Genomic DNA, 19,158 nt, shown 5'->3' with positions numbered 1-19,158 from the left:
TCTCGGTTTATCCAGACTGGGTTTCTCTGTGTAGCTTTGGAACCTATCCTGACACCCCCTCTGTAGACCAGGTTGTCCTTGAACTCACAGAGATTTCTAATCTCCTTTTATGTTTAGGCTGTTACAATTTGATCAGTACTAACCAACGACAAATCTCTAGGCCTTTTTTTCTAATGTCCTTTGGTTGTTGCCAAATAATCAAGTACTAACCAATGATACACCAGTGGAAGATTTGAGAATGCTTCTGGGAAATCCTAGATTTTCTTGTTAGTATTTCTAACCTGACATATTTTGATTATCCAGAGTGCGGACTATTGGCTGGACCTTGCATGATCATTTGGGATTATGGGAGCCTGGTCCTCTAGCTCTTACAAGCTTCCTGAATCCATCATCTATGTTATTCCTTTAGCTTTAGGTTAATAAATATTCTTTCAAAATGACTTTATATGCTGAATTTTTAGCAACTTAGTTTTAGATGCTACTTGTATTTTGGAATATGAAAGTCAAACTTTGCTTATAATAGGGTATTCATGACATGAGCCATTTTACAGAATTAATGAGGAACTCTCTTTTTGTTCCTCCCTGTGTCTCTTAAGTAATCACCTGCTGGGAAATATAAAATGTGTTCAATAAAGGCCTTTCTATGTTTCTTGTGAAACAGACATTTCTTCCTATGCTATTGCTGCTCTGGCCATTAGATGGCAGCATCAGCACAGAAACCATATATGAAGAGGCCTGGCCATATTTCTATTTGTTCTTGTAGCATTAGGGAGATGACAGGTTTGGAGAAATCTTCCAAATACAACGAATGATTTCTGGGGGCTGAGAGATCAAGGAAAGTTTATCATGTGCCTGTGTGCGTTGATTCCATAGGGAAAAGCCAGCACTTTAATTGGCTTATAGAATTTCATTGTCACATAAACATTTGACCCTCACTGATAGGTTTTAACATTCATGCCTTTTGATTATAGGACTAATTATAAAGGATAAGGAGTTTCCAGTTGCATATAACAGAGCTTGGTTATGTCCATCCCAGATACACACAGCTTAGTTTTGACTCATCAGACATTCTTTCATGCCTGATGTCATCAGAACAATAACAGATAAAACAGCTCAATTACTTTCCTAGTTGGTCCTTTACTACTTCTGAAGTACACAAAAAATGTTTGTTGTTGTTTTCATTGCTGTTCTTACAGTTGAGTATTAGAATATTTGTTTTGTTTTCCAATTTTATTTTAATTGTTCAGGAACTTTAAAATACCCTAAAAGAAACCTTTCTTTTTGTGGGGCAGTGCTCATTTAGTAGTAATGGGGGTTGTAGGCCTTCATCTCTTGGTGGCACTCTTGCTCTTGGTAGTTCTTTCTCACTTTTCTTTAATAAATCTATGCTCATTATGCTAAATACATAATGTAAAATTTAAAATACTGACACATGCCGAACTTTCAGCATGAGAATATAGAAAAAAACTGTAAGAGGTGGTGTTGTAATACTTGTAAAATAATATTGTTTCAAGATGACACTGCAAAGTTGGAACCATCCTCTTCTGAGAGACAGAGAGGCTGTGATTGGTAGGTGTCACTGGCTTCATGAAGCTGCCTGGAAACAAAACAAAAACCCACAGATGTCAAATTATACTCTGCTCAGTTTTCAATCATTACTCCCTATCACCATGTCTCCTTTACATTTGTGTTGGACTAAGAAATATATAGTAGAGTGATATTTGTTTTATTCAGTCTTCTTTTCTGGGTCAATATCATCAGTTTGGCTCTAACATATGTTTAGATAGAACACTTACTACTAAGTCTTTTATAAGTCTAACATTATTACTAATAGGTCTTTTGTGTCCTGTTTATTATTTTAGAAGTTTTGCTTAACTGTTTCTATGGTCGTTAATCTTTGCCACCTTTGTCATCAGATCTAGAATCCCCTGGCAGACACACTTTTGGATGCATCTATGATGTTTCCAGGAAGACCCTTCTGAATGTGGGCAGCATTATTTCACTGGCTGGGGTTCTGGACTGAAAAAAAACAGCACCATTTGTTGAAGATGCTTTCTTTGTTCCATTGTATATCTTTAGCTTCTTTGTCAAATATCAGGTGTCCGTAGGTATGTGGGTTAATATCAGGGTTTTCAATTTGACTCCATTGATCTACCTGTTTATTTTTGTGTCAATACCAAGCTATTTTCAGGACTATAGCTCTATAATAGAGCTTGAAGTCAGGAATGGTGATGCCTCCAGAAATTCCTTTATTGTACAGGGTTGTTTTGGCTATCCTGGGTCTTTTGTTTCTCCATATAAAGTTGAGTATTGTTCTTTCAAGGTCTGTTAAGAATTGTGCCGGTATTTTGATGGGAATTTCATTGAGTCTGTAGATTGCTTTTGGAAAGATTGCCATTTTTGCTATGTTGATCCTGCCTATCCAAGAGCATGGGAAATCTCTCCATTTTCTGGTATCTTCTTTCATTTCTTTCTTTAAAGACTCAAAGTTCTTGCTATACAGGTCTTTCACTTGTTTGGTTAGTGTTACCCCAAGATATTTTATGTTGTTTGTGGCTATTGTAAAGGGTGATGTTTCTCTGATTTCTTTCTCAGCCCCCTCTTATTGTCTGTATATAGTAGGACTACTGAGTTTTTGAGTTAATCTTGTATCCTGCCACTTTGCTGAAGGTGTTTATTAGCTGTAGAAGTTCCCTGGTAGAGCTATATGGGTCACTTATGTAAACTATGCTATCGTCTGCAAATAGTAAAAGTAAGACTTCTTCCTTTCCAATTTGTATCCCCTTATCTCCTTTTGTTGTCTTATTGCTCTAGCTAGAATTTCAAGTACAATATTGAAGAGATATCCAGAGAGTGGACAGACTTGCTTTGAGTTTCTCTCCATTTAGTTTGATGTTGGCTGTTGGTTTGCTGTATATTGCTTTTATCATGTTTAGGTATTTTCCTGTTATCCCTGATATCTCCAGGACCATTATCATGAAGGGGTGTTGGATTTTCTCAAAGGCTTTTTCAGCATCTAGTGAGATGATCATGTGATTTTTCATTTTACATCCTTAGCCATCAGGGAAATGCAAAGTCCATTCGTGCACTAGGGATAAATACTTGTTCCACTGCCAGAGGTCCCATAGCCTGACTAGGCCTCCAAACTGACACCCACTTTTAACGGGCCTGATTTGGGCCTATCCTGGTCTCCAGCTGTCAGACTAGGGTTCATGAATTCCCACTTGCCCAGGTCAGCTGTTTCTGTGTGTTTCTCCAGCATAGTCTTGACCCCTTTGCTCATCACTCCTGCCTCTCTACAACTGGATTACTGGAGGAGTTCAGCTCAGTGCTTAGCTGTGGATCTCTGCCTCAGCTTCCATCAGCTACTAAGTGAAGGCTCTAGGCTGGCATTTAAGGTAGTCATCAATCTCATTATAGGGGAAGAGCCTTTAAGGTAGCTCTCCAATGTTGCTAAAAGAGTTGGAGTAATTCTTGTGGATCCATGGACATTTCCCTAGTGAAGAAGGCACCTTTATAATCTTATATAATTAAACTGCTTAGGAGTAGGATTGATGTAATAAAAGGCTGAATTATATTAATACTTCAATATTCCTATTACTGACCACCTTCTGTAAAATAGAAAAGAGCAGAAGAGAATGGATAATTTAGACTTGGTAATACCTCCAAGTAAGGTCCATTAAGCTAGGGAAGCAACCTTGACCTTGCTTGATCTTAAACATAAGTAGAACTGAATTTGTATCTTATCTTGTCAATGTCTACCTTAAAGAAAAATGAACTGCACTGTATGTTATTTAGACATGAGTGGATTTTTATTTCTTTTCTAATCTTAGTTTCCTGCAATTCTCCACCAGATGTGTCCTGGTAGACTCAGATGAGGTGACAAATTAATAAAGAACAGTTTTAATATTTGAGTACCTCATTGGATAATTAGAAAGAAAGAGTGTGTAAATTGGAATTGATATGTCATATCATTAATTGAAAAGTGTGCTGTGCAGCTAGTGAGATGGCTTACTTTTAAAAGTGCTTGTTGTCAAGCCTGACAACTTGATTTTTTTCTCTGGAACCCACATGGTCAAAGAGGGGAACTCAGTTTCACAAGTCATACTCTTATCTCCAGGTGCTAACACATACACACACACACACACACACACACACACACACACACACACACAAACACACACCCCACAATGCACCAAATATAAATTAAAAAAACTGAAAATTTTCTGTAAAATAAAATACAAGGTGACATACTATTAAACTTATTTAAATAACAAAAAATCATTTAAAAATTTGAATTAGAGATATGATTTTGCTTCCACAGGTCATTTCTTTTAGATTTTAGAACAGAAATGACAATTTCTAGACAAGTATTATTTTTTCAGCTGTAAATTCATCCATCAACATGTAATCTTAATTTCCCCTAAAATTAATGAAAACTATCTTATTTTAGATTGGATATGGAGGAAACATGCCCAGAATTAAAACGCCACCTTAAATTTTTAATTTTATACTTTGAATATCAAAAACACATTTATTCATAAAACCATGGAAACTTGTTGAATTACCTAAGCAGAAAAGTGTGGATATTTATTTAAACTATTCCATTATCCATATTACACAATGAAAATAGAGACATTCATAATTTCAAACTATACACGGCTTTATAAGATCATTATTCATTTAAAATATTAGAAAGCTTAAAGAACAGTTGCATTTCACAGTCTCTTATAAATAGTGCTTCAAAGATGACATATATGAGACACTGAGTTTATTGTCAAAAGGGAGGGTGTATTATAGTAAACACTGTATTATAATGTCAAAAACTCATGGTGCCCTATGGGAAACTTGATAAAGATACAATGTGATCTTTCTCGTGGAAAAATTGTTCAACATTATAACTGTAAGGTGTATATTTATGTATATAATTTCACAAAAGAATGTATTTAAATTTTGGATTACCACATAAACAATTATTTTGTGAAACTTGTAAAAATAATATCCTTTAAAATATTTCTTTTTCTGGTTTCTTTTTTTAACTTAAAAATTTCTTTTAATTTCACATACTTACCTCAATTCCCCCTCCCTGCCCTTCTCCTTCTCCCACATCCCCCCCTCTCACGCCCCCATCCACTCCTTAGAGGGGTAAAGCCTTCTTTGGGGTGTCAAAGTCTGGCATACCAAGTTGAGGCAGGACCAAGCCCCTCCCTCCTGTATCAAGGCTGAGGCTTGATATCTCACCATAGGGCATGGAGTTCATGAAGCAGTTCATGCACCAAGGAGAGGTTCTGGTCCCACTGCCAGGGCCCTTCCCTCAACAGATCAAGCTACGTAACTTTCACCCACATTCAGAGGGCCTAGTTCAGTGTTTTTTGAGATAGTAATATAATAATGTCATTTCTCCCTTCTCTTTCTCTCTTTTGATGTATATATCCTTTTAAATTTAAATTTTATTTTCTGATTATTTTATACATGAGTACTGTATTTACATCATTTCTATCCATTCCCCCAACTTCTTTGTGTCCTTTAACTCCCTCTCAAATTCTTGACTTCTTTCCTCTTCTTATTAATCCATGTCTATGTTAATTATATCTTAATTATTATTGTTACACCCACATTTATGTAATTATTATATAATATATATTTTACATTCCATTTAGTGCTGCTCAAAATGTGCATGCTTTAGGGTGATCACTTGGCATTGGATAACCTATCAGGGGCCTCAGATCTGCAGAAAACTTAATCTCCTTTTCCTCAACCACTACTGCCTAAAGCTCTTCATCTAGGTGTGGAGCCTTGTGAGACTCCCTCCATCTACGTTGGCATATCAACTGGTGGTGTCATTATGCAAGTCTTATACAGAGACCATGTTGTTGAAATGTCATAGATATGGTGGAATCCTTGTCATATCTAGAAGACAGCCTATCACAGAAGATATTCCTCTGGCTCTTACAGCCTTTCCACTCTTACAATATCACTGAATCTTACATGTAAGGGTTGTGTTGTCCAGCTTGGCAGCCTTTGTGTTGACTCCCATCTCTTTGACTGTATTGGTATACACCAATTCTCTCCAATCATTGCTTTGCTGGATGTTGCTGAGGATTGCTTCTTTGAGCTTCTGATCCAAACAATGGATTTAATATATACATAAATACTGACTCTACTATTGTTTGCTGAAGTAGATCTAAGCTTGCAACAATTAATTCTAGAAATAGAATTTTGGTCTGAAATATATCATCTATAGCATAAATGGGGTTCTCAAATGCTGATAAATACATATTTGTAATTGTCTGTCTTCATTAATTTCTTTCTGCCACTATGTCTAACAAAATGCCTTTGACTCATGTGTTATGGAAAGGAGAACTAGATAAGTAATAGTGTGTGCTTAAGTGTTTGTGTGTTCTCTTGTGTATGTATGTGTAGATTACAAAGGTCAAAGTTGGGTGTTTTCCTGTATCAGCTTCCAACTTAATTTTGGACTCAATCTCTCAGTGAGTTGTGCCATTAATTTTAGCTAGATTATCCATTAATTTTAGCTGATTATCCATAATCAGCAAGCACCGGGAATCTGTCTATGTCCACCCCATCACTCTGGGATTATAGACATATGCCATAGAACCCAGCTTTTAGTGTGTGCTGAGGATTCAACACAAGTTATCATGCTTGTACAATAAGCTTTTAAAACTGAGCCATGTCTCAAACCTTTAGATACATGGTTTTGACTGATAATTTGAATATTAGTGAATGAATTTTACAACATTGAAATTGGAGGGCTTGATTTTCCTCTTGGCCTGGAGGAAGAGGCTAAAAGCAGAGCTTCTTAGTCTGGAGTCAGTTAGTTAGAATTGACCAGGGGCACACGATCTAGATGCAGCTGAGAAAGAGCCTGGGGATGAGAAGGACAAAGGAAACTATACAGTGGTGACCTTGTACATGTATTGAATTCTATGTACCATTCACACACTCAGTACAACATCTTGTGCAATTCTTGACTGATGATCTCTATAGCTAACTTCCTTTTACACTGAGGGAATGAGAATTCTAGACTTTTAAGCAGTTGCTCCAGACCAAAAGGCCGTGTTTCAGTGTGATTATCTGGAAAGACTTCTGCTCTTCACATAATGAATATATGAATTCTATTTTCTCCTACAGCTTTCAGTTTTTATTATTTGATCTGCTGGTTGTTGTGGAATTGAATGTTGTGTTCTGTTTGGTTTGTTTATTGGTTGAAGGATTAAAGACTAAGATGACAGGACACAGGTTAATGAACAATAATGTTGCAGATGGGCCCTTCTGCCTTTCATCAATCTGCCTGTCATCATAACTGTTGCCTCTTTGCTATCTGCCAAGTCCTTGGAGATGACTTCAGAGCTGAACACCAATTAACACCCAGGAAGTTTTCTAACTTAAAATTGCCCTGATTAATTGGTTCCTCTGAAACTTGTTTAGGAGTGTGACAGATCATTTATTAACTTTGGTAATTGTTTGTCTCTGAGCACGCAATAAATATTAATGATGCTCAAAGCATCTTGTTAGAAAGATCTGTAGCAATTGTTTGCCTTGGAGACCCAGTCCTATATTAGTAAGAAGAGTTTAAGTTAATGGTTTCTCTGGAGCGTTAAGTACTGTAGCCCAATCTCCAACATTATGAAAAGTTTTATCTAGTCATGAAAACACTTAGCTATAAAATTATACAGCATGTAATCTGTGATATTCTTTTTCTTTGTTAAATGATGGAACTAAAAATAACAAATAGAAAATTAAGTTATTACTCTACATAAAATAAGTTACAACCATAAACTGGTCTAGGACCTGAACTTTCTGATCTTTTAGAGGAACATGACATGCACTCTAAAATGAAGGATGAAAAGGGAATGAGAAAAAAGATGAAAAATACATTAAGACAGAAAAAAGGAAGGGAAGGGAGGGAAGGGAAGAGGAAGGAAAACAAGATCAAATAGACATTAAACTGGAAAGAGTACTAAAAATTTTATGATTAACATTTTTTTCTAAAGGACTTAACATATTAAAAGTAAAAACTATATTGTGATAATTTTGATACTCCTTATATGGCAGTGAAGAGATTATTTGACATGAGAATCACTATTTCTTGATGGAGCCAATAAATGGAGGAAACAACTTTATTCTCTCAGGGGAATAGATACTTGTTGGCCTTCTATTCTTTTTCTATTTTTATCTGCGTGGTTATTTCTAAATTTATCTAGATCTTTACTCTGAGAAACTTCTGCTATAAAATTAATGGATATAGGCTTTAAAATATATTTAGATATTTATATGCATCAACATATTTTATTTCTTGTTCTTGAAAAGTCATTGTGTATACACACATTTATCATAGCAAACATTTGAATGAATTCAGTGGAGATTCAGAAACAAAGAGTCTCAGTATTGATATGATGCCAGGGTCTAAGTAGAAATAGGAAGCTATGAAGTGTTTGTCAGTTATATAGTTTGGAAATATTTTTCTTCCATTCTCTAGTTTATCCCTTTTAGTTTGTCATACTCCATCGGTTCACTTTTGGTTTTGTTACCCTTTTTAATCTAAAAATATCCTGACCTGTGTCAACCACTGAACATTCTTTAAATCTAGTAGTTCCATTGTTTGATTCTTAGAGTTTTATATTTAATCTACTGAGTGTTGAATGTTGCATAATGTGAGGAATATGGTCTAATTTTATTTATCTTCATGTAAATATTCACTATTTCCTATGTTATTCATTAAAAAATACCCTCATTTCTACATTTGTTGAATAGTAGTAGGCTTTATCTACTTCTTGATTGTGTATATTGTGTTGTTTGCCTATGGGTCTATTTTAATGCTAGTGTTTTACTCTTTTGGTCACAACTGCTTGATAATTTGTTCTGACTCTGATGTAGTTTGTTCTGACTCTGATGTAGTTTGATGTCTTTTATGATTTCATATATATTCTAGGGATTTTTCTGTTTTAGTGAACTGTGACAATGGTATTTTTGTCATTGTATTTCATTACAGCAATAGAAACCAAAACACACACACACACTCACACACACACACACACACACGCACGCACGCACGCACGCACGCACGCACGCACGCACGCACGCACGCACGCGCGCGCGCACACACACACACACACACAACCTTAAAGGAAATTAAACCATTTGGGCTGACAGAACTCCACACAAGAACCATAGACTCACAAAACCACAGTACCACACATGAGAAACTTCCCTTTGAAGGCTTGGTCAGGGTAGTCCAGGTGACTCTCAAAACAGTATTACCCATGTAAGACCATGGTTGCCTCTCAAGGGTTGATGGTAGGCCCTTATTGCTGAAAACACTATATACTTAGGACACAAAACTATGGTCTACAGGCTGGATTTGACATGAAAGCCTCTTTCCTGTGGCCATATCTTTCATGGTACCAAAAATTACTATGACCAAAGGAAGGAAGCAATTAAAGAGTCCTAACCAGCCACAATACTTATGAACTTATGGATAGCACCTATGAACAGCAATAATCAGCATAGCAAGCTGTGCATAAAGGTGCAAATGGTAGCAATCACATGCTGCTGGTAGTCAACAGCTATCTAACTGGCTTTAAGACCCTTTCAACAGGAGTAAAGTCATGCATGGTATTAGAAAGCTAGCCAGATTACCTGGGCTAGTGAGATCATGGAACTTAGACTAGAATGTACTCACACATATGTATCTCTGGTTCATGAGCTAGCTTGTTGGAGTCCATTCCCTATGAGGGAATGCCATGCTTAGCCTTAATACAGGGGGGAGAGGCTTGGTCCTGTCCTACCTTAATGTGCTAGACTTTATAGACTCCCTATGGGAGCCTTTACCTGTTGAGAGGAGTGGATGGGAGTAGGCTGCAGGTAGAGGTGAAGAAGGAGGGGTAGGAGGAGGGGTGGTAAGGAGAACTTCAGTTGGAATGTAAAATAAAATAAATCAAAGAAATAAGTTTAATAAAAAAAGAATGTACTCTCACCATTTTGGTAGAAGACCCTAATTATTTATTACATTTTGAATCTTGTTTTATTCCCGTAGAGAAGTATAGTTATCACTGCTATCAAAGAAGCTTTACTTTATAGAAAATGAAGACAATCACAGAAAACCAAAACTAGATAAAACAGACATATCTCCAACACAGTTACTGCTCAGGGAACATCTTAGAAGAAGGTGAAGAAAGATAGTAAAGGCCAGAATACTGGGAAGCCTGCTGTGAAAAAGTCTTTCCAAGAAATGTTTGCACAAACAATACTGTAAGAGTGGAAGTATCAACAGATATATTAATATGGAAGGGGGGAAATTTCACATAATTCCAACCTTGGACAAAGAACTATGGACAATTAATGACTTTGTGGAGGAGGAGAATTAGACTCTTCTAGAGATGAGTCCAGTTACTGAATGCTCAATGCAGAGTGTGTGCTTATTTGCACACACACAGACATGGATACACACACATGCACACAGAGTGCATATCAAATATAATAACAAAAACATGCTATCCATGTTTTTTCCTTTTTTATTTAAATTAGAAACAAGCTTGTTTTACATGTCAATCCCTGTTCTCTGTCCCTCCCCTCCTCCCCTGACCCCCACCGACCCCCTCTCCTATCCCTTGTTTACTCCCCAGGGAGGGTTAGGCCTTCCATGGGGGATCTTCAAAGTCTGTCATATCATTTGGAGCAGGGCCTAGGCCCTCCCCTGTATGTCTAAGCTGAGGGAGTATCCCTCTATGTGGAATGGGCTCCCAAAGTCCATTCATATACTAGGGATAAATACTGATCCAGTATCAGAAGTTCCACAGATTGACCAGGCCTCCAAACTGACAGTCAGGGGAAGAATAGAAGAGAGCAAGAAAAGAGATTCCATAATAGAGGGAGCCATAATAGGTTTAAAGAGAAATATGGCACTAGGAAAATGTCCAGAGATCTAAAGGATGACCCCAGCTAACAATCTAAGCAATAGTGGAAAGTCTACCATAAACTCCCTTCCCCAATAATGAGATTGATGACTCAATCAATAAATATATGCTATCCTAAAGCCTTCATCCAGTAGCTGATAGAAGCAGAAGCAGACCCACATAGCTAAACACTGAGCTGAACTCTAAAATCCATTTGCAGAGAGGGAGAAGTGATGAGCAAAGGGGTCAAGACCACACCGGGGGAAATATCACGAATGAACCCCAAGCACACTCATTTCCCAGTCCTCCCAGGTCTGCTTCTTTCAACCATGTGACCTCTCCCATACCTCCCTGCAAAAAGAAGAAAATGAAAAGAAAAAGAAAAAAGGAAGTTTATTTTGTTACCCATATAGTCACTGAAGTTTGGTCAAACTCTCAGTGGCTAGCCCCTTAAAAGAAAACTGGGTCCATCCCCACTTGTAGTACCTTACCCCCCTCAGCAGAAGCCATCAATTGTGGAGAGTTACACTTTTGCATCCTTATGACAAATTTTAAGAATGTTCTTTGATGGCTTTTTGTCTAAGTTGTTACTTTTGGGGGTGGGGATAGGGGTCTTTTGTCATCAATGCCATTACAAAATTATTTTTCTTGTCCTTTACATTCAGGGGGAGCATGGATCATGGTCTTACAGATGGTTTCTAGTGACAGCATGGACCTTGGACATCCACATGGTCTCTGACATCAGCACATGCCACAGATCTCAGCTTCATCTCTAGTAACCGTATAGATCATGGACATCACCATGAATCACTGATGCTCCTGAGGCTATGCACATCATCCTAGACCTTGGCAGCAGCACAGACCAGGGACATCAACATAATATTATGTGGCAGAGCAGGTCACTCAAATCAATACGACCCTAAGTGGCATCAGAGCCCACTGATATCTATATGACTTCAGGCAGAAGCACAGACTAATGACATCTTCATGGCCTTAGGCAGTAACATTGGCCACAGATACCAACAAAAAACCCAGCTACTCTGGGCCCATGGACCCAGATATGGCTCTCAGCAGCAGCATCAGGGATCCAGATGTCAACATGGCTTCAGGTGGAATTACAGGCCACTGACATTGATATGGCCCCCAGTGGCAGACAGCTCAGAGACATAGTTTTTCCTTTTTTGTTCTTTCACTTTTTTTATAATATTGCCAAAGCAAAACTTAATTTCAACTATGTGGGCACTATATTATACTGTGCCTCTTACTAAAAATTCCAAATTATGCTGAAATACATAGAAAGTGAAAGATGAATATCCTTTAAACTTCTACTTTATGGCTACCCCTACTCAGATTCAACTTCTACATCCCTTCTTTATAAAAGTCATTTGATTTTTTTGAGAATCTCAATTGACGAGACAAAATGGCAGCCTATAGAATGGAAAAGATCTTCACCAACCCTACATCTGATAGAGTGTTGATCCCCAAAATATACAAGGAACACAAGAAACTAGACAACAAAATACTAAGTAATCCAATTACAAAATGGGGTACAGATCTAGATACAGAATTCTCAACAGTGGAATCTCAAATGGCTGAAAGGCACGTAAGGAATTGCTCAATATCCTTTGCCAACAGGGAAATGCAAATCAAAATGACTCTAATATACCATCTTACACCTTTCAGAGTGACTAAATCAAAAATACTAATGAAAGCCTATGCTGGAAAGGATGTAGAGTAAGGGGAATACTCTCTTTGGAAATCAGTATGGCAGTTTCCCAGAAAACTTGCAATCAATCTACCTCAAGATCCAGCAATACCACTCTTGCGCATATACCCAAAGTATGTACACTCATACAAAAAGGACATTTGTTGAACTATGTTCATAGCAGCATTATTTTTAATAACCAGAACCTGGAAGCAACCTAGATGCCCCTCAACCAAAGAATAGATAAAGAAAATATGGTACATATACACAATGGTGTACTACTCAGAAATAAAAGACAATGACATCTTGAAATTCCCTGGCAAATGGATGGAACTAGAAGAAACCCTCCTGGGTGAGGTAACCCAGACAACAAAAGATAAAGACAGTATGTACTCATTCATAAGTAGATATTAGACATAAAGCAAAGGATCACCAGCCTATAATCCACAGAGAAGCCAGAAACAAGGAGGACCCTGAAAGACACATACATTGACCTCTGACATGCTGGCCCCAAGAGGCAATAGACAAGATCTCCAGTGTAAATTGAGACCATTGGGGGAGGGGGGGTGGTAGAAAGAGTGGAGAGGAGTGAGGGAGGGGGAGGAGAATATCAGGGATCTGGAGGGTTAGGTTGGGGGAAGGACAGAGAGAGAGAGCCAGAAAAGAGATACCATGAAGGAGGGAGCCATTAAGGGCTTAAGGAGAAAATCTGGCACTAGGGAAATTCCTGGGAATCCACAAGGATGACCCTAATGGAGAATTTAAGCAATGGTGAGAGGGTACATTAACTGCCCTTCCTTTATATTTATGACTACTTTAATTGTCATCACAAAGCCATCATCCAGCCTCCATCCATGATGGAGGCAGATGCAGAGATCCATAGCTAAGCACTGGGCTGAACTCCTAGAGTCCAGATGAAGAGAGAGAGGATCAATAATATGAGCAAAGGGATCAAGACCATGTTGGGAAAACCTACAGAGACAGCTGCCATAATTGGGAGCTCACTGGCTCCAGACTGACAGCTGGGGAATCTGCATAAGACTGAACTATGCCTTCTGAATGCAGGTGACAGTTGGGGTGGGGGGCTTGGGAACTTTGTGGGTCTGCCAGCAGTGGGACCACTATCCTTATTGCATGAACTGACTTTTTGGAACCCATTCTCTATGGAGGGATGCCTTGCTCAGCTTAGATACAAGGGGAGGGCCTGGGTCCTCTCTCAAATGATGTGACAGACTTTGGTGATGCTCCATGGGAGACCTTGCCCTCTCTGATGGGCAGATGGGGTTACGGGGGACAGTGGAGAGAGTGGGATGATGGAAGGGAGAGAGAACTGGGATTGGTATGTAATTTTAAGTTTAATATTAATAAAATAAAATATGTAAAAAGAATATAATTATGACATTTTCCCTTCTGTATCCTCCCTCCAAGCCCTCTCATATATCTCTCTCGCATCTTTAAAGTCATGGCCCCATTTTAAACTATTATTGCACATATATGGTTTACTGAAACACCATGACTAAGAAAATTAGGAAAGATAGGATTTATTCAGCTTATATTTCCACAGCACTGTTTATCATTGATGAAAATCAGGAGACAGGAGCTTAAATAGGGCAGGAACCCTGAAGTAGGTGCTGATGCTGAAGCTATAAAGGGGTACTGTACTACTGGTTTACTCTCCCAGCTTCCTCAACTTGCTTTCTTCTAGAACCCAGGACCAATATCCTAGGGATACTACCACTTATCATGGGCTGGACCATCCCTCATCAATCACTAATTAAGGAAATGCCTTACAGCTGGATCTTGTGGAGGTATTTTCTGAATAGAGGTTCCTTCCTTTCAGAAGACTCTAGCTTGTGTCAAGTTGACACAAAACTAGCCAGGATGGACACACACACACACACACACACACACACACACACACACACACACACACACACACACACACACACACCCTAAATATAACCTGTTCATTCCATATAATGCTACTTATATTTATGTTTTTGGCACTGGACAACTAATTGGTGTGCTCTTCCTGAGGGAAGGCTACCTCTCCTCTCAGCTTTTCTCAGTTTCTTCTAAGACTCTGTGTAAGGTTGAGGTCTCATTGGCTTTTCCATGTCCAGCTTGTCATGTTCAATGATATCATTCTTATATAACTTACATTTGGTTGGTCATGTTGGTGACACTTTATGGGTTTAGCTTCTAAGGTTTGTAGGAGACATAATTTCAAAGGAAATTCCTGGATTTTTTGGCTCTTATTATTTTTTTCTGCTTTCTCTTCTGCAACATCCCCTGACCTTTAGTTTCTGAGGTGTTTTGTATATGTATGCAATGAAACCCATCTTTCCACTCTGCAGTTTTCTGTGGTGATCTCTGCCTGTTGCAAAGAGAAGTTTACTTGCTTAATGGTGAAGACTACACATATCTGTGTGTATAAGGACAAAATTTGTAAATTGTTGTTAGATGTTATGCTGGTTTAGTAAATTAGTTCTATAATATCCTCAAATAACCATAACATCACAAAAACTGAGTAGTCAGCTAGGTTTCCAGTACTAGACATGGTTTCCCTCTTGTTAAGCAAGTCTCAAGTCCAATTAGACAGCTTTTGCTTACTGCCAAGGCATTTCTAATACTACTGCATACTTAGGGTTGTCTTCCATGCTGGGAGTTGATAGGCATAGGACTGTGTAGGACTTTTGGTTCCTTCCTTCCTTTGGAAGCTTGCATGGTGCATTATAATACCATGAAAGCTAGTTCCCAGGGAGGGAGCAATCAGGTCAGTTCCAGCTCAGGTGTCTCTGGGGTGTGTTCTTAAGTTCGTGGTGTCTTATAGGAACACATCTTTCACCTCTAGAAGGTAACCAAGGACAACAGTGATAGGTTGTATATTTTGGTAGTGTCTTGGACAGTCCTGGTCAACAACTTCAAAGTGTGATTCTTATGTCTTTTCTTGAGGTTTTTGTTAAAAGGCATTTTTTGAAAAATTGTTTTTGTATTATGGGTATTCATGCTTTATCACCATATATACATTTATGCTCTGGCTCTGTTTGTGTGCTGGTTATCAAAGAGCTGGGAAGAGGGTGTGGGATCATCTGGAATTAGAGCAGTAGATGGTTTGGTTGTAAGCCATCATGAGGATGCTGGAAACTGAAACTGGGTCCTCAACAAGAACCACAGGGTCTCTTAATGCCTGAGCCATCTCTCCTGCCCAAGGCATTATTTTTCTTTTACCATACATTTCAGATTCACACCAGAACTCCCTGCAATGTACAGAAGATCCTCATTTTATATAGACTCTGTTTCTTACATTTGTCTGTAATACATATATTGTTTTAATAGCTTGCTGACAAATTATGTTTCTACCATTAAATTATCTTCATTGAGTGGCTGGTGTTTCCATTGGACATGCATTATTAGTAAGTATAAATACTGTACGGTTGTTGGGATTTAAGCATTTGTTTGTCATGTAAGTGACTTATGAAATCTTTTACTAAAGGGTAGACCAGATGGAGATACAGTACATTTTCTCTGAGAGTTTCATGTCTGCAGTGCATAGTGACTCTGAACATGTAATCACCATCTCTATGATATAGCTAATATAGTTTGGCAGAGGAGAAGGTGAAAGATGACTGAATTTTGTCCACATTTCTTTGGCTAGAATTTAGATATATACTTTCAAAACTACTATGGAAAATTTAGGTTTTAAGGGGCTTGTGAGCATCATTGGATAGAAAATTAATTTCTTGTGAATGTGAGTAAATTTATAATTTTTTAATTTTTTTCTTCTTAAGGAAAGGAAGGTTGTTCATATGGTTGGCAATCCAGGGCTGACAACCTGGGATTGGATCACCTATCAGTCTGCATGGCTCTGGAGAAACTGATTCTTTCTCTCTCAGCAGACATTGATTAACTGTAGCTCTTCATCTACAGATGAGACCTATCCATGTTCATATGTCAAATAGTGTAGCCATTATTTACACAGGAGTTATTCAAAGGGGAGATGGTGGTATGGAAATTATATCAACACAGTACTTATGTATGAAAGTCTCTGAAATATTTAAATAAAAATTTAAACAGTAGCAAACAATTTGCCTCCAAGTATTTCTTCCATTAGTGCTGCTATTTAAACTCATGAGGCATAATGGTTTGCATGCACTCTCTCTTTGGGTTTTTCTTTTTTCACAAAAGGTCTTGTCTGCACCCCTGTCTGGCCAGGAACTCACTATGTAGCCCAGGCTGGTTTCATACTACTGGAAGAAACCACTATCATCAGAAATCTTTGTTATTAATTTTACATAATTCAGATGTTAGGGCACTTAGCCTTCATATATAGGCATATACATATTCATATATCTAGTCTTATGTATGAATGGATTTTCTCCCTATACTAGAGCAGGGATGTTTAATTTGGACCCATTGATTATGAGGTGTCATATATATATTTATAACCAATCTAAATTTTATAGATGTCTTTACTATCAGTTGTACACTATAAATTAATATCAATTAGATCAATATAATTTTTATTATAGACTAGAATCATTTCTGATATCTACTGTTTTTTTTATTAGTTCTAGTTAGGGAACAAGCTTATTTCAAGTCCCTTCTCCCTCTCCCTCCCCTCACCCCCAAACTTCCTCCCCCACCCCAGCCCACCCCCCACCCCATCTACCCACCACTCCCCAGGCAGGGTAGGGCCCTCAACGGGGCTCTGCAAAGTCCACCAAGTCTTCCTATGCTGATCCTGGGCCCTTCCCCATGTGTCCAGGGCCAGAGTGTAACCCTTCATATGGGATGGGCTCTCAAAGTCCCTTCTTGCACCAGGGAAAAATACTAACCCACTACCAGAGGCTCCCTGAAGTACAGAGGCCTCCTTATTGACATCCATGTTCAGGGGTCTGGATCAGTCTTGTACTGGCCTCCCCGACAGCATCTGGGGTCGATGTGCTCTCCCTTGTTCAGGTCACCTGTTCCTGTGGGTTTCTCCATCCTAGTACAGACCCCTTCATTCTTCATTCCTCCCTCTCTTCAACTAAATTCTCGATTTCGGCTCATTGTATATCTGTGGATGTCTGTCTCTGTTTCCATCAGTCACTGGGTGAGGGCTCTAGGATGGCATAAAGAGAAGTCATCAATCTCATTTTAGGGGGAGGGTTTTTAGGTTATCCTCTCCACCATTGCCTGGATTGTCAGATCGTGTCATCCTTGTAGGTCTCTGGAGATCTCCCTGGTTCCTGATCCCTTCTCGGGCCTACAGTGGCTCCCTCTGATATCGTATCTCTCATCTTGCTCTCTTTCCTCTATTCTTCCCCCAACTCAATGTTTCTGCCTCTCCGTTTCCTCTCCTCTTCTCCTTTTCTCTTGCTCTTATTGTAGCAGCTCCTTTCCCCCCCACCCTCATGCCCCCAATTAGTTTTGGAGTTCATGCCACTTCCGTTCCTGGGGACCATTTATCCCTTAGAGTCCTTCATGTTTCCTAGTTTCTTTGGTGAAGAGCATTATATACTGGTAATCTTTTGCTCTATGTCTAAAATTCATATATCAGTGAGTACATACCTTGTTTGTCTTTTTGTGACTGGGTTACCTCACTCAGGATGGTTTCCTCTAGTTCCATCCATTTGCCTGCGAATTTCAAGATTCCGTTGCTTTTTTCTGCTGAGTAGTACTCCATTGCATAGATGTGCCACATTTTCTCAATCCATTCTTCAGTAGAGGAGCATCTAGGTTGTTTCCAGGTTCTAGTTATTACAAACAATGCTGCTATGAACATGGTTGAACAATTGTCCTTGTTGTAAGTACATGCCCTATTTGGGTATATACCCAAGAGAGGAATGGCTGGATCTTGAGGTAGACTGATTCCCATTTTTCTGAGCAACCGCCATACTGATTTCCAGAGTGGTCTTACAAGTTCGCACTCCCACCAGCAATGGAGGAGTGTTCCTTTTTCTCCACATCCTCTCCAGCATAGATTGTCATTGGTATTTTTTATTTTAGCCATTCTGACAGGTGTGAGATGGTATCTCAGAGTTGTTTTGAGTTGCATTTCTCTGATGGCCAAGGATTTTGAGCACTTTGTTAAGTGTCTTTCAGCCATTTCAGATTCCTCTGTTGAGAATTCCCTATTTAGTTCTGCACCCCACTTTTTAATTTCGTTGTTTGGTGTTATGGTGGCTAGCTTCTTGAGCTCCTTATATATTTTGGAAATCAGTCCTCTGTCAGATGTGGGATCGGTGAAGATCTTTTCCTATTCTGTGGGTGGTCGTTTTATCCTACTAATTAAGTGCAAATGGATCAAAGATCTCAGCATAAATCCAGTCACACTGAATCTTCTAGAAGAGAAAGTGGGAACTACCCTTGAACAAATTGGCACAGGAGACCACTTCCTGAACATTACGCCAGAAGCACAGACACTGAGGTCTGCAATTAATAAATGGGACCTCCTGAAACTGAGAAGCTTCTGCAAGGCAAAGGATATCTACTGTTTTTAGGATACTGTTTCTATAGTTTTTTTAAATTATTCTTTTATATTTTTAGACA

The sequence above is a fragment of the Cricetulus griseus genome, chromosome 6 (assembly GCF_003668045.3).
Source record: "Cricetulus griseus strain 17A/GY chromosome 6, alternate assembly CriGri-PICRH-1.0, whole genome shotgun sequence".
NCBI classification, from domain to species: domain Eukaryota; kingdom Metazoa; phylum Chordata; class Mammalia; order Rodentia; family Cricetidae; genus Cricetulus; species Cricetulus griseus.
Note: the sequence above shows the minus strand (reverse complement) of the source record.